We start from the raw sequence: 18,128 nt of genomic DNA, 5'->3' as shown, positions 1-18,128 counted from the left end.
TGGTGTGATTTATAATTTGATTTCAGTAAATATATGCCAAACTAAGCAAGGAGATTAATATCTCAAAATTGCAAAACTGAATAGGAGCAAAGGCCCTAGATTCCCAAAAGGTAGAGGTCTTCAGAATTATGAGGAAATTCTTTATAAGACTGAAGGATATTTCTGATCTGTATTAGTTAGTTTGAATTGTCACAATGAAGTGCAGCAGACTGGGTGACTCAAACAACAGAAAATAATTTTCTCACAGTTCTGAAGACCAGAAGTCTGAGATCAGGGTAAAGGATGGTCAGTTTCTGGTCAGTGCTATCTTCCTCACTCATAGGTGGCCACCTTCTTACCATGTCCTTAATGGCCTAATCGCATGCACACAGAGAAAAAGCATGAAAGCTGTGTGGTGTCTCTTGTTATAACTCGTTTATAGACCTCATTTAGCCTTAATTATTTCCTTTGAGGCCCTAACTCCAGATATAGTCATATTGGGTGTTAGGTTTCCAATGTATGAATTTTGGAAATGCAGTCCCATTCATAACATTCCAACCTTGCCCCCACCCCCTCCTCCCATCCTTCTCCCATTCAACACACATTAATTCCATCCTGATGGCTCCAAAAGTCTTAACTCTTTCCAGCATTAACTCTAAGGTCTAAAATCAAAGACTCATTAAGTTATTTTCTAAATCAGGAATAGGTAACATTCAAGATAAAATTCATTCTAAGGTGAATTTCTCTCCTGTGAGCCTGTGTAACCAGACATGTGTTTCTGAAATGCCATGGTGGACAGATATAGGCTAGCCATTTCCATTCCAAAAAGGAGAAACTGCAAGGAAGAAAGGCCTGACAGATTCCAGGCAAGCCCAAAACCTGGCAGGGCAAATTCTGTTCACATTTAAGGCTGGAGAATCATCCTCTTTGGTTTGATCCTCTGCCTTCCAGGCACAACAGGGTTGCTCTGATGGGTGGCTTTACCTCTATGTCTCTGCAGGGTGCTCTCACCAAGGACCACTGAGCTTGATCAAATAGAGGAAGGGTCAGTCTAGTCCCAGGTCTGTGGTGAGGTGGGAACCCAAATGTTCTTTGAATTGCCTTTGGGGTCATTTTTTCCCTTTTTTGAGTGATTAAATCATGTTTGCAGCAAAATATGTCTACTGCTCCATTTTATTCCTATTGATCAAAAGTGGTAAAGTCTCTGGTGCTACAAACCATCTCTGTTCCTGGCTTCTACTGAAGTGCCTGATTACATTCGTAGCTCAAATGCATACTACTCTCCTTATCAAATTGATGCTCAACCACACCTTTAGCACCCTCTTCAGAACAAGTTTTCTCTTTTGTTTTTTTCAAAATGGAAAGGCTGATAATTTTCCAAATCTATAAGTTCCAGTTACTTTTTGCTAAATGATTCTTTTCTAATTCACCTCTCCCCTCTTGAAACAAGAGATAGATGGGTCCCAGGCTGAGGAACTGGAATCCATCCCTTGTGGACAGAAACATTAAGATAAAGATTATAGCAGGAGCAAAGAGGAGCTTCATCTTGCTTGGATAAAATATGAGACCAACTATTTCTCATTCTTGAGGTCACAGAGACCTCTAGAACTATACACTTGCAGAAAGGTTCCTCAGGGTCAAAGAAGGGAGGGGTACCAGACCATGGCATATCCTGTCAACTTCACCAAAACATGGACTTTTGCATCCATATTCCTACCTACAATCTCTTCATGGCAATCCCTGCTCTTTCTAAAATGTACCCCCAAACTCCTCCAGTCTCTACTCAGTACCTAGTTCCAATGTCACTTCTGCATTTTTAATTACTTGTTACAGCAGCACCCCGGTTCTAGGTACCAAAATCTGTACGAGTCAGCTTGGGCTGCCATAACACAAAACTATAGACTGTGTGGCTTAAATAATAGAAATGTATTTTCTCACAGTTCTGGAAGCTGGAAGTCTGAGATCAGAAGGCCAGTTTCTCATGAGAGCACTATTTCTGGCTTACAGATGGCTACCTTCTTACTCTGTCCCCACATGGTCTTTCTTCTGTGTGAAGACACACACACACATACAAATAAAAAGGAAGAGTGATGGGGGAGGGAGCTCACTCTCCGGTGTTTTTTTTAGAGAAAGACACTAATCTTGTTGCTTATAAATGCCATTCTTTTATTTATTTATTTATTTATTTATTTTTAGGGCTGCATCTATGGCACATGGAAGTTCCCAATCTAGGGGTCGAATCAGAGCTGCAGCTGCCAGCCTACACCACAGTCACAGCAACTTGGGATCCGAGCCTTATCCATGACCTACACCACAGCTCATAGCAATGCCTGATCCTTAACCCACTGAGTGAGGCCAGGGATTGAATCCACATCCTGGTGGATACTAGTCAGGTTCATTACTGCTGAGCCACAACAGGAACTCCCAGGAGCCCCATTCTTATGATTGCAGTTAACTTTAAGTACCTCTTTATAGGCTTTCTCTCTGAATACAGTCACATTGGGGGTTAGGCCTTCAACTTATGAATGAAGAGAAGACAAAACACCATCTATAGCATTATCTTACAAACAAAAATATTTTAGAGTATAGGAAAAAAGATAAAAAATCTTATAAGATATCTATAGCAACAAAACCGGAGAAGATGGGTAGAGGTATCTATCTTTTTAAGATAACAGAATATTGACAATTTTGACACAAAGTAATGGACATGTAGTGCTTCTTTATACTGCTTAGGTTATTGCATATATGTTTTAAATTTTCTGCAGTAAAACAATTAATTGTGCAGAAAAGAAAACTGGAGATGAATAATAAAGTATAAAAAATATTGAGCATTACTATTGTTGTTGACTGAATTTTTCAGGAAGCTGACTCTGAATTAGACTTTGGCAAAAAGAACGTTTACTAGCAAATGAACATTGGGATCAATATCTGTTGGGAGAAGGGTTTTTGCCAAGAAAGAGGATGAACTATGATGAGTGGCTCTAGGGCTAAATCTTCTATCTCAGCTGTGTTGTATTAGACTGAATACAACAGTCTTTATATGCTGGCCTGTATTAATCATTGCATTCGGGTTGTCCCAAGAAGGCATGACCTTGAGCAAGGTGGTTCTGCCCTTGATATAATTCCTGAAGGAGCTGACAGACAGAGGCTCTTTACTGGTATCACTCCCAGCATCTGGGAAACACATTTTTCCTTGAGAGAGGATTGTAGGGCATACTTTCATCCCCATCACAGTTCCTCTCCTGTCACCCTAAAATCCACTTTTTTAAATACTTTGGAGGGGCAGCTCCCAGAGGAATCAAGGGGCCCCCCTTTCTGGAGTAAAAGTAGTCAGTGAAAGACACTCCCACTTTCAAAGATGACCTTGGCATTGTAACAGATACTCATCATCTCCTCCCTACACTACCTAGTTCAGTGACTCTCACCCTCAAGGATACAATCCTTTTGGTCTCTGTGCATACCTCACAGCGTAAGCCAGATCTTCAGTCCTGAGGATTGAGCTGATTTCCGCGTCATTCTCAGAGGAAAGTTGCTGCACATGTTTGTTCAGCATCCCAAGAGGATGTGGATGTGTTAAAAGGACTCCAAGTGAAATAGGAAAGTTTCAAACATACTATCCCTGCCAAACTTTTTTTTTTAAACAGCAGTTCATAAGGTGCCCAAAGCACCCTTGAGGCAGTGATAAAGTTAAATGGGTCTTCTGTTATATCTCCTGGTGAAATGTCCTCACTTTGTGGCTCACAACCTCTAAGCCTATAGTGACTACAATTGTGGGACCCAGAGTACATATTCCCTGAGTGAGTCTTGGGGAATTCTTTTAAGCAGGGACACTATGCTTTTCCTATGGAAAACACCATACTTTATAAAGATTTTTTATTCAAATTACATACTGAATTCTGGAAGATGGCTCCCCATTGTTGTAAAGTATCATTTCAGAATTAGTGTCTCAAAAGTACTTTCAATAAGTTGTTGCAATCCACTTTTAGCCCAGTAGCTTCTTGGCAGTTGATGTAAGATACAGCTAATGGATCCCATGGCGTTAGACCTACTTCTACTCTTCCTGTTCTGAAAAATAAGTCCCCTGATGTTATGTGATGTGGGTTCTTGTGCCAATGAAACAAACACTTTGCAAACCCTCAAATAGTGATGCTGGCTAGGACCCTGAGGGCAGGAAAGACAAATCCAAACTTGGAGAAGCTATCGATTCCTACCAGAATAAACCACTAGTCCTTCCAAGGTGAAATGGGCTTATAATATATTCAACTCACCAGCTTATAGTCAATTGCTTTTCTTAACAAATCTTGCCATTTAAGGGTTCAGTATTTGTCTCTGTTGCTGCAAAGTCAAATTTTTTCAGGGTGTCAACCTTGGCATTGACATCCCATATACCAGAGTTCCACTTTTTTTTTTTTTTTTTTTCCATTTCTTGGGCCGCACCTGTGGCATATGGAGGTTCCCAGGCTAGGGGTCTAATCGGAGTTGTAGCTGCCAGCCTATGCCAGAGCCACAGCAATGCGGGATCTGAGCCGCATCTGCGACCTACACCACAGCTCACAGCAATGCCGGATCCCCAACCCACAAGGCCAGGAATCGAACCCACAACCTCATGGTTCCTAGTCAAATTCTTTAATCACTGTGCCACAATGGGAACTCCAGAGTTCCACTCTTAACCAAAAGGTTTCTGACTTTGGCATAACCACTTGCTTGCCTTGGCCTGAATTTTAAATTGAAAATAAATCTCTAAACTAATCCTCAATCCCTCTGCCTTCTCACAATAGGAGAGTAGGAGATTACAGGCCATAAGTACTAAGGAGACATTCTGATTTTCATACTTGGTGTAATATGCTTGTTAATTATTTCAGCATTAGATTATCCTTTTTTTTCTATTTTCTAGCATTTGTTTGCAGTATCTACGAACTACACAGATCTATGCAGTCCATCCTGTGCCATTGTCTTTATAGTTGATATAAAGGCACAATATTCATATCTCTGATAGGTCAGTCCAATTAATGTATTTCTTCCCAAACCATACTAGTCAATTAGTCATCAGTGGAAGTCCACCAACAACTGTTCTCTACTACCAGCAGTGATGAATTCTATCTTGATATGGGGTGACCCAGGTCCCCAACATTATCTCATCAACTATTTCTCAAACAACTTCTGACACTAGTTCTCATAGGTTAGGTTTTCTGGGAAGCAGATCCTGAGTTGGAGATTACTGTGTAGCATGTTTGCTAGGAAGTGGTCTTGAAATCAACACCCTTGGAAAAAAGGGGCCAGAAGTAGAATTTGCAAAGGGAAAGGTTCAACTGTGAATTATGCCCTAAAAACAGGCTGAAATAAACCCGAGGGGGTACTGTGGAGACAAAATGGCTTGACCGAGTTTCATATATTGGTTCAAAATGGCCTAGCGTTAATATTCCTACCACTATCCATCACTCGATAGGCATCAACCTCCAGCCAACAAGGATTCTGTCCTTAACTGTAGCTGAGCTGATCCTAAAGGCTGCTCTTATCATGCCCAGCACTAGATTAAAAAGAAGGAAATCTGAGTGTTGAATATCCATATTCATCACAATCACATATGTATGTAGATACTGAAATCAGAAACTTGATATTCCAAATCATAAGACGGAAGTCTGAAAACCAGTATTTCATGTCAGGTTTCACTGAGGAAGTCAAGGTAGTCCCATATCAGCAAACATGAAGCAATTCATCATTTTACTAAAAGAGAAATGCAGTGTGATCATTACGATTGATGCCAAAAAGTAGCATTTTAACTACAGTATTTATTATATATCCTAACAAGCAATCACACAAATGACTATCAAAAAAACAAAAATAGGAGTTCCCACTGGGGCACAACAGGACCAGTGGCATCTTGTGAGCACTGGGACACAGGTTCCATTCCTGGCCAGACGTGGTAGGGTAAGGATCTGGCCTTGCCACAGCTGTGGCTTAGGATGCAGCTGCAGCTCAGATCTGATTCCTGGCCCAGGAAATTCATATGCTGCGGAGCAGGCAAAAAAAGAAAAGAGGAAACAAAACAAATAAAAATATTAGGATATTTATCAAAATTGAAAAACTGTAGGTTAATGGGAAAACTATCACATACATAATATCTACTCATAAAATACTGTAAGCTTTTCCAGCAAATTTTTAACAATATTTAACTTCTACTTGTGACCTAGCCATTGCAAAGAAAAAAAAATAAATAAAAGGCAAATTATATTAAAATATGAATATTGGAAGACTATACATCATCTACTTAGAAATTCCAAGCTAACAAACCAATAAATTTTATAAACTAATACAAATTAATTTACAAGAACCAAGTTATTGTTATACGTCACACTAACCAATTGATAAACAGAAAAATAAATTTTATTCACAATGTTGAATTATTAAATACTTAGATGTAAAAACTGAAATAAATTTAAAAATCTTTAAGAATAAAATGTTACTGAAGGGTTTGAGACCCCCTGCAAAAGGAAGTATCTTATTAATTGATTAAAAAATACTCAAAAATAAATATATTAATTACTCTCCCAATAGTCCATCAATTTAGTGCACACCAATAAACAGGGTATTTTATGAAATGGTTCTAAAATATATATGAAATGATAAATGAAAAATGATTGCTATAAAAACAGAAAATAAAACAAGAACAGAAAAAACAAAAAAGAAAAATGATTGTTATAAAATTACATATAAAGCCATATAAGAATATATTTCTGTTTCAGATATTAATACATACAAAAACAATATAGTGTTGTTGTGTCAGTATACTCATGTGTCAGTAAATACCAGAAACTTTCCAAGTGCATATATATCTTAAAGAAATTATCAGATAAGCACACAGACACACACATATGTACACTCACGCATATATAAGTAGTTCACTTAAGTGTGAATAAAAATCATTAAATGATAGATGAATACATGTTACAACTTCAGAATTAAAAAAAAAAAACAAAAAACCACAGAATTCACAAAGTAAAGCAACCAGGGTATAAATGCATTCTGCGAAGTAGTGTAAGGATAATTATTTAGAATATATATATATAAACATTTGTAGGTAAAATTAAAATATATATTTATACAACATATAAACCAATAATAGATATAAGACAGATATAAGACAAACCAGGAAGAAAAGGACAGGAGCAAGAGGAAATTTTATTTTCTTCCTTTCTTATTCACAAAGAAGAAATAAAACATAAACAAAAGAAAATGTGTTCAGACTCTAAAAAATAGGGAAAGGCAAATTAAAGCAATACAAATGGCATTACTCAAACATCAGATGAGAAAATTATAATGCTTGATAATACCAAATATTAACATTGTGGCAGGAAAATGGGTATTCTCAAAAAGAATTTGTGGCAGTGTATATTCATAAGCCACATTGGAGGGCAACTTCACCACATTTATTCATGTACGAAATGCACTTGATTAAAAGACCACTTCTTAGTTTATACCTTAGAGAAATATTTATACAGATATCTTACTTGTCTGCCAAGTTAGGACTCCAAAATATATTGCAAGTGAGATAGTGCATTGCAGAATAATATGTACATTATGACACCATTTAAGGAAAACTAATGGAGAAGTCAGAACTGTATTTTTTATAAGACTATATTTTAAAAAGGTCTGTAATAAAATGATCAGAAAATTGATAGTTTCTGCTTAATGGAGTGAAGGGGATTTGGGAGTTGGAATAAACAGAATTGTTTGTAATTTTTAAGGCTGTAGATACATGTTTTATTTGTATAATTAAAAATATAAGACAATGTCCATAAGAAAGAAAGACAGCAAGGAAATAGCCCTCCTTGGATTTGAAAGAGTGGTAAATTTTAAGTTTATAATGAGAGCAATAAAATCCGGAGTAAGAAATAATTCCTTAAAAAGAATAGGATAGGCCAAAGGGATTTAAGACTTAAAAAGAAGGAAATAGAATTGCTAATAGAACATAAATTCCTTAAAGGCATAGGATCAGGAAAAAAAGTTTGATTGTTAAGTGTTTGAAATTGGGACTATCTCCCAAAATATGCCCCTCAAAGTATTAATTTATGGAATACCCTTAGTCTAATTGGTATCAATTAATTAACATGTAGTTGAAAACAATTTTGATCTAGGTTTTAAAGTTTCCTATATACATCTAAAACTTTGAACATGTTAGTATCCACACTGTATTTCAAAGCCATCTCTTTATCATTTGTATCCTGAGCCCCATACTGTGAATAAAGGGTGTGATTTCATCTAAAAGCTAAGATAAACATTTAAGATAATTCAAAGTTTGGTTGTAAACTGGCACATGGGAAAAAGTAGTTTGGACTAAATAGCAAGATTGATCCAAAGTGAACACTAGAACTAAATATTCAAGGAAATTTTAGACATTAACTAAACACAGAAAAATTATGGACAGAAGGTTAGTTCTTCTTATTTATCTTTGGTGAACATATATCTGTATCTTAAATTAATTTCCAAGTAAAGATTTTGTGCTCAGTCCTGACAGGAAAAAGAGAAGCACACTTTCCATCATATACACTCTAAGTCATGATGTATTCTAAATGTTAGTATCAATCAATGGCTTTTCAGTCTCTTCAATATCCCTTAGGTTGTGAGAACAAGACCATGATAGGAAAATGGTTCACAATTAATGATATAACCCATCATAGAAAAACAAGAAACTCATTATTTTTGAAGTATGGGGCAGTATGCTATCCTAAGTTTTTCTTTTCTTTTTTTTTAAATGTAATAGCCTTGTTCTTCCGATATGGAATTGAATTTATCTTTCGTTTCACCTGAGACTGTAAGAGGCAGAGTTCTCAATAAAGGATACTTCATGAGGCAGGAATATCAATAGTGCAGTTGGACTCTGATGTATTAAAATAGTGCAGTTGGAATAGATGCAGTTGGACTCTGATAACAGCCTCAAGTGAATGTAGAGGAACTTGCCTGTCAGCAAGGGAGCACTGTCAGCAAGGGAGCACTATCAACCAGTAGCTATTCTTATTTTAACTTCCTAAAATGAATGCAGACCATTTTAGTAATTGCAATTACTCTTTTATTCTAGCCTATGTGTATCTTTCCTTCCTCAGGAAAGGACAGATATATATAGTCTGTTCCATTCCATGCAACTGAATATATTTATTATCCTTTGTGCAGACTTTTCTTTTTCCCAGTCCATGCTGTAATTCATTAGTGTCAGAGATCATATACAATTATATCCATGTAGAATCTATGATTCTATATGCTCAGTAAGTACTCATAATAAATTCTAAGAATCATGGTTTAATTGACCTGAAAAGAATTACAAAATATTTCCCATTTCTTCCCAATGAAAAACCTGAGGCTAGAAAAGATTAAGAAATTTTCTCAAGATTCGTTAGTTTTGTTTTTACGTTTTTTTTGTTTTTGCTTTTGGCTGCACTCATGCCATGAGAAAGTTTCCAGGCCAGAGATCAAACTGGAAACACAGCAATGACAACACCAGGTTCCTAACCCCTAAGTCACTAGGGAATTCCTCACACCCAGTCAGAAGAGCCATCAACAAAAAGTCTATAAACAGTAAATGCTTGAGAGGGTGTGAAGAATGGGAACCCTCCTATACTGTTGGTGGGAATGTAAATTGGTGCAACCACTATGGAGGACAATAGGGAGGTTCCCCCAAAAAATAAATATAGAACTACTATCTGACACAGAAATCCCACTCCTGGGCACATAGAGAAAACTCTAATTTGAAAAGACTACATGCCCACCAATATTCACTGCAACACTATTTACAATAAGCAAGACATGGAAGCAATCTAAAGGTCTATTGAGAGAGGAATGGATAAAGAGGATATTATATATATTATATATATATATCACACACACACACACACACACATATATATATAATGGACTATTATTCAGCCATAAAAAATAATGAAATAATGCCATTTGCAGCACCATGGATGGACTTGGAGATTATCATACTAAATGAAGTAAGTCAGAAAGAGAAAGGCAAATATCATATATCACTTATCTGTAGAAATCTAAAAAAATGATATGAAAGAACTTATTTAAAAAATAGAAACAACTTCACAGATATATGCTGTATAAAGAAGATGTGATGTGTGTGTGTGTGTGTGTACCCACAATGAAATATTACTCAGCCATAAAAAGGAATAAAATAATGCCATTTGCAGCAACATGGATGGGACCTAGAGATACTAAGTGAAGTTAGTGAAAAACAAACATCACATGATATCACTTATATGTGGAATCTAAAAAAAAGATACAAATGAACTTATTGCAGAACAGAAACAGACTCATAGACTTTATAAACAAACTTATGGTTACCAAAGGAGACAAGTGCGGCTGGGGGAGGGGTGATCTGGGGATTTGAGATTGGCACACGCACACTGTATACTGAACGCCTGGCCAATGGGGACCTGCTGTACAGCACAGGGAATTCTACCCAATCAATATTCTGTGATAATCTATATGGAAAAAGAATACGAAAAAGAATGGATGTGTGTATATGTGTAACTGAATCACTTTGTTGTATAGCAGAAATTATTACAACTTGTAAATCAACTATATGTCAGTAAAATTTTTTAAAATGGGAAAAAAAAAATCAATCTGATGGTTACTAGCAGTGAACCCACTGTGGGGAGGGCACAATTGAGAGAGTGGGAATAACACATACACACTACTCTCTAGGGTGGATGATTAACAAGAATATGCTGTATAGTACAGGAAAATCTACACAATAGTTTATAATAAACTACATGGGAAAAAGAATGGATATTTTATATGTATTACTGATTCACTTTTCTGTACACCTGAAACTAATACAACATTTTAAGTCAACTATAGGCCAATAAAATTAAATTTTAAAAATTAAATAAGAAAATTCATATAGGGAAAACATTTTTATAATCTGATTGATTATATTCTTATCAAAATAAAATTCAAATGACTTGTACCTCTCACTTAAGACAATTCAAAAGAACCATTTTTCATTGAATATATACTCAAATGTTCAAAATCATGATGTATCAAAAGACCCTTACCTCATGAATTATCAATCAAAACATCCAAAGTTTTTGAGAATTCATTATTTAAAACAAAAATCCCCTGGCAATCCCCATTAAACAAATATTACTTAGAAACATTATTTTTTGGCATCCATCTATATATTAATGTAATTGTAATTAGTATTTCTTATAATATCATCTCTTAAGGAAATCCCCATTATGACTTTTTTCAATGTTATTTTGTTCAAAAAGCAAGCATTTTCTTTCATATTCTTATTAATATATCAAAAGTAATCAATAAGCCACCGCTAGGCAACAATCTCCCTAAAATTCAGTGAGGTAACAAACATGTTGCTTTTTTTTCATACTTACAGATTCATGGGTAAGTTGGGCCATCTCAGCTTCAGGCTGAAGTCCGCAAGTCACCAGGGGGCTCAATTTCAAGTGTAATCCTGTGGTTTCAGTTTTCCTCTATGTTTTACCTATGATCAGCAGACTACTGTAAAAGAAAAATTGCATCAGTCTAGCTAAGTAACCCAGGAAGCCTTCCAACACCTTTGCTCTAGCGGCGGAACTGAACTTAACTGTGAATGCACAGGGACAGTGGTGATGTATAGCCAACAGTCAGGGTGAGGAGTTAATGGATGTAAAGTTACTAAGAGAAACTTTAGTTAGGTATCAACGGTGAGGGAGAAGAGGAATTTTATCATACATCAAGGGTGGGGGTGGAAGAGCTTATCTGAATGTCAAGAGTGATGGGACTCTTCATCACCTGTTTAAACAAAACTAGGCTTGGCACGAAAAGACTAAGGCCAAGGAGGAGGTCTACTGAGAGGAGGGCTTGGAGAAGGCTGAGTAAAGTTGAATCACGTGTGGAATTCTTGTCATTGTCAGAGTGTTTTCTTCTCACAACAGTGGTAAAAATACAAGAGGACAAATTCCATTGCACAAGTGCATTGCAAGCCTTTACTTGCATCAGGTTTGCCAACATCCCATTGGCTAAAGCCAGTCACACGGCCAAGCCATCATTAGAACATGGAAATAAATACCACACACAACAAGAGGTGGAGGGGAATGATTCTTTACTAAACTACAGTCTATATTATCATTGGGTACAATCCCTTATTTTCTGTTCAGAGTAACTTCCAAGTGTAGGGCTTTTTGATGATAGGACAAATGAAGCATTCATATTCAAGAACAATTTCACCGATTTTTTTCTACTTTCTTCTTTCTCAGAAGCCAGTCCCTCCATATGTTACTCTCTAGCCTGGAAACTCTCTCCCTCAGACTAAATTTTACTTAGTATGGAGACTGGAAAAACTCACTCTTCTAACTTCATCTTAATAAGTCCATTCTGTTTTTAGTTTTCTGAGCAATCTCCATACTGTTTTCCTCAGTGGTTGCACCAATTTACAATCCCACCAACAGTGTACTAGGGTTCCTTTTTCTCCACACCCTCTCCAGCACTTATTGTTTGTAGACTTTTGGATGATGGCCATTCTGGCTGGTGTAAGGTGGTAACTCACAGTGGTTTTGATTTGCATTTCTCTAATAATGAGTGATGTTGAACATCCGTTCATGTGTTTTTTGGCCATCCGTACGTCTTCTTTGGAGAATTGTCTGTTGAGATCTTCTGCCCATTTTTTGATGAGGTTATTTGTTTTTTTTTTTGGTATGGAGCTGCAGAAGGTGCTTATAAATTTTGGAGGTTACTCCCTTGTCAGTTGATTCATTGCAAAGATTTTCTCCCATTCTGTGGGTTGTCTTTTCGTGTTGTTTATGGTTTCCTTTGCTGTGCAGAAACTTTTAAGTTGATTAGGTCCCATTTGTTTATTTTTCTTTTTATTGTCAATACTCTAAGAGGTGGATCTGAGAAGATCCAGCAATCCCACTTCTGGGCATCTATCCAGAGAAAACCATGAGTAGCAAAGACACATGTACTCCAATGTTCATTGCAGCACTATTTTCAATAGCCAAGACATGGAAGCAACCTAAATGTCCATCGACGGAGGAGTTAATCAAGAAGATGTGGTACATATACACAATGGAATATTACTCATCCATTAAAAAGAACGAAATACTGACATTTTTATAAACATGGATGGACTGAGAAATTATCATGCTAAGTGAAGTCAGCCATACAATGAGACACCAACATCAAATGCTTTCACTGACATGTGGAATCTGAAAAAAGGACAGACTGAACTTATTTGCAGAACAGATACTGACTCACAGACATTGAAAAACTTATGGTCTCTGGAGGAGACAGTTTAGGGGATGGGGAGGATGTGCTTGGGTTATGGGATAGAAATCCTGTGAAATTGGATTGTTATGATCATTATACAACTACAGAGGTGATAAGTTCATTTGAGAAATAAAAAAATAAATTAGTTAATTAAAAAAAGTCCATTCTGCTTTAAGCCATTTCTTTTTATTTTTGAGAGCAAAGGGGAAGCAAAAATATAAAATGATATACCCACAAATTAATGTAGGTATAGATATTATCATGCAATATATTTAAATAAGTTGGGGTGGCTCTATAAGAAAAATAATGTAAAATTATAAACATAAAGCCAGGCAGGAAAGGAGTTCTCATTGTGGCTCAGCATTTGGCAAACCCAATTAGCATCCATGAGGACACGGGTTCGATTACTGACCTGGCTCATGGGTTAAGGATCTGGTGTTGCTATAAGCTGTGGTGTAGGTCACAGACTTGGCTCAGATCCTGCATTGCTGTGGCTGTAGTGTAGGCAGGTGGCTACAGCTCCAATTCAACCCCTAGCCTGGGAACCTCCATATGCCACAGGTGTGGCTCCAAAAAGACAAAAAGACCAAAAAGTAAGAAAAAAAAGAAAAGTAACAAACCAAAATCTGGCTTAAACAATAAGGAGAATTTAATGAAAAAAAAAAAACTAGGCAGGAAAATTGAATATTTATGCATAATGAGCAAAGAAATCACAATGCATTTTTAAAAATTGAAAACCTCAAAGATTACAAAACATTGGATTATCTGCCTGTCACATACCACTATAATCAATGTCTGTCTGCATAATTTTTATCATATTTTCACAGAGCAATATTATAACTATCCACAAAATAACAGACAGTATTTCCTCCAGGAAATAGACAATTTCCTCTAGTCAGTATTTCCTCTTGGATGTCAGAGTGGGCTTCCATTTTCATCAGACACCCATGAGAACTAAACTTTCCTGTTCTAATTTCATATGACTAATACTTAGGCAACAATTCCATAGACTAGCTTTTGGTTTCAAAGCTATGACCTTTGGCTCTGCTCTTTTTGTCCTGGCTCCAGTTGAGTCCACAGAGCAGGTGTTTAGAGTATTTCTAAAATGCATTCACATGCAATATACTTAGCAATAACTTTAATGTACAAGGTGCCCAAGAAGAAAATGTGCTCCCCATCACAAACCTCTTTCCACAAAATCTAGAAATGGGATACCTCATCCAAATTTATAAATCTTGAATTTGGAGGTGTAATAATAATGACTGAGGAAGGAAAGGATGAGTGTGGAGACTGGAGTTGATGAAGTAGCTCATAAAACTGGCTCAATTGCCTTTCAACCTAAGAATGTTGTTCACAAAATCATTCTTCCATGAGGCATGTAAATAGCTGAGTAAGGGCAAGAGTGTTAGGTTGAATGAGTCTACTCATGCAAGCCAATAACTTGAGAGGGGAGTTTTAGAACATAAGCTGTGTTATAGACCCTGGTAGGATGTCCATGTGAGCCATTGTCCAAGGGCTATATGTTCACACTAATTGATAGGGGTTAACAACGATATTGTATAAAAATAAGGAGGGAGATAGTAGGTCAATATCTTCCATCTGTTCATATCTGTCAAATCTGAGAATGGCAACTGAATGCCACCCTCACCTCATATGTAAATTTACTTGCCTGAAATTTATTAGAAAGTAATCTGAAGTTCAATATCACTGTAAGAGAGATAAGGTGGGATTGAGCTGAGGGGAAACTGATTTAGAAAACAATTGTGCCAAATGTCTAAGCTGAGAAAATGAAGAACTTGGAGCTAGAATTGTTTTTCAGAAACAAACCAATTGAGGCAACTTAAGTCAAGCTTTTCAACCCCTTCATAAATGGTATTGGATGTGGGCTGCCCATTGCACTAGACAGGTCACTTCCGCTCAGGGGGTCTCCTAGACAAAGGGCTCAGTATCTGTTGACTGATAGTAGTTCCAGTCACTGGAAGAATAAATGCTTCATGAGTATTTCAGGGACATGGGCAGACATGAGTATCTCAATGATGCCCTACAGCATCCATTATCAAAAGGGTCATTGATAGAGTTGAGAAGTATGTCTAAGGGGTGCCCTAAATGCTAATAACCAACATACTGATGTTTATTCCTGCCAAATGTGTGCCATAATCCTGATGAGTAGCTGTACTATTTAATTGTAATTTCAGTATTTAATGCAGAAAGGGCTTTAGCCAGAAGGAATAGAAATAATATTCACAAGCTGCATTAATAGGTTGTTGAAACTATTTCCTAAAACAGCATACCAATGACGGGTGCAAGCCCAAGGGAGAAACGGCTATGAGTTTGAGAATGTCCTATAAGACAATGCCTATTACAGGCCAAATAATATCCTAGAATAGATATTCAGGATGTTCAATATGTATTCATTGACTGAAAAATAAATCAGTTTAGACTGTGTGAAGAAACTGTGTTCACCTTTGCATTCTCAGGGCTTATGAAAATTTCTGATACAGAGTAGCAGTGAAAATAAGGTGCAGCAAATTTTATACTTTTAAATTGTTTATATTGAACCATGTTATATTTACCAAAAAACCCTAATTGATACATACAGAGCCATAAACCCAATATTATTTAAAATCTGAAAAAGCAATTTTTTAGAAGTCACATTTTTTGGGTAATTTTCATCAGTCAGCTTTTGCCACATTTTGTCATACTAACAAGCAGTCTCAACATTCCAGTGACTTATATATAGGTTTTATTGTTGCCTCTAGTTGATTGTAACTCTGTTCTGTATCTACAAACCAGAAACCAGACTGAATAAACAGTTCCCATATGAATCTTGTGATGTGATTCTCCCAAGGAGACCAAGGGCAAAAACATGCGATGGACCTTAAAGCTCCAGCTTGGATACAGTGCACATAATTTTTACTCATATCTGATTGGACTAAGAGAGTCACATGACCAAGAATGATATGAATGATACAGGAATGTAGACTCATCCCATGGGAAACACTGCATAGTCTATATTCATTCCAGGGATGTCTAATCATATCTTACATCTGAGGAAAGAACGATTTGAAATAATTTGCTTGCAAATAATTAAAAAGTAGACTTTCATGAATCTCTATAAAAGTCAAATGAAAATGACTTCACTCTAAGATATAATTTATGGAATATTTTATGTTATTCAAATTCAAAAGAAACTATTCAAGGCAGTTCAAATGAAACAAAGCTTATTTTGAAAGCTTATAGCTTTCTTTTAGTTCTTGAGGTCAAAAACTGAATGACCTGAGAGATATGGATTTCTTGTAGGGCTCTGAAACACTTGCTATATGGATTTTATAAACATTGAAGATGTTAGATAAACTCATTTTTTCACTTTTCTATTAGATCAAAAACATAGAACTCTTATGATTTTTGTTCCATAAAAATCCTACTGAAAAAAACATAAGTTTGGCTTCTATGGATAGATAAGGAGAATTTCTGAGCTATAAGAACCCATACACCTCTATAAAAAAATAATATCAAAGATAGTGATACCATTTGCCTTTTGGGAGAGAATCCTGAATATTAGTATTCAAAGTCGTAGTAGAATGTCCTTTCCCTGCATACAATTTTGTGCATTTTCAATAATGCACTATATATTTGTTTTTCCTGTTTAAAACATATGAGCAAACATAACAAAAAAATACCTATGCTGAATTACTTACAGAAACTTTCTTCTTCATATCTCCCCATATTTCTGCTCATTTTACCTTTATTGTCTGATAGCCAAGAATGGGTATTTAGTTAGTAATCGGATGCATTTCTGATTAAAATAAATACCTTTTTAATTTTTAATCTGTGCTATTTTCCTGTTCTCTTTTCCTATGTCTCTTTTACTACTTTTTCCTAAAATTATTCTATTTCAAAAGTATTTTCAGATAGCTAATAGCAGATTAGTATGATATATCCTAAAATAAAAGAGGAAGGAAATGATTTTCAAGGAAGTACTTCTGAATGAATGTAAACAGTGTGGGAAAATGAAAAGGAAAAAGGGAAAGATACATTCTAAGGAAGGTGATTTATTGGCAAAGTACAAATGTAAACTGAACGTGATTAGACTTGAGAAAAAAATAGCTGCTATTTCTAATACACAAAGAAATGATTTGTTGCGATGCCATTCAGCACTTCTAAAATAACTGGTATACCAAATATACATGGACATTCTTTACCACTCCTTCTAAATTTGTAAATACACAGTTTTCCCATTTCATACAATTCTGCTAGATGGGTGGGAAATTCAAGTAATAATTTCTTCTTCTAACATGTGCATTAGTATATGATTAAACATAAATGATAACGATATATTTTCTGGCCAAATACAGTTAATTTGATATTTGAAAATAACTAAAGGGAAAAAATGTGGTGTGTAGTTATCAGCATTGTTGTTTGGGCCATATATTTAAAGTCTGCCAATGGGAATTTTTCTTCAAGCCAATTTTGCTTATGCATAAAATCTTATGGTTGCTTAGTTGTTGTTATGAAATCATCATTTGTTCTGTGTATACAGGAGCTGAAAATGTTCTAAAATAAAAGTACTATCTTTTGCTCTTAGCTTGTTATCACTGCACAGTCAATGTTAAAATTATCAATCAAGTTATCAGCTACATAGATAAAATTAAAAATGATAATCTCTTAATATAAATGTATGTTATTGAACATCTGCTTTAATAATGAATACAATATCCTATCATATTCAGTGAAAATTAGAAACGTTAGCATTTGCTGCATAGTAAATCTTTGTGGCTTAGTTATTAAGTGGCTTATAGCAACAAGTTATCTAGGTTATGATTCTGTTGGTAAATTTATTCTGGGGTAAGTTAGGGGTTCCTTGTTCCTCTAGTCTG

General features: G+C 35.9%; 1 long non-coding RNA gene across 2 annotated transcripts in view; it reads right to left on the bottom strand.

Annotated features, from left to right (window-relative positions):
- Positions 1 to 18,128, bottom strand: part of LOC146395465 (uncharacterized) — a 134,470-nt gene that overhangs the window by 109,447 nt on the left and 6,895 nt on the right. For both annotated transcript variants that reach the window (XR_014831627.1, XR_014831626.1), the window contains exon 2: positions 11,379 to 11,505. This is a non-coding gene — a long non-coding RNA (uncharacterized LOC146395465). The remainder of the gene's footprint in view (positions 1 to 11,378; positions 11,506 to 18,128) is intronic.

Source organism: Sus scrofa, chromosome 16 (genome assembly GCF_054392235.1).
Source record: "Sus scrofa isolate SSC_HxYL_T2T_F1_AM1 chromosome 16, Sscrofa_HxYL_maternal_Yorkshire_Landrace_v2.0, whole genome shotgun sequence".
In the NCBI taxonomy this organism is placed as follows: domain Eukaryota; kingdom Metazoa; phylum Chordata; class Mammalia; order Artiodactyla; family Suidae; genus Sus; species Sus scrofa.
Note: the sequence above shows the minus strand (reverse complement) of the source record. Positions and strands in the feature narration are given on the sequence as shown.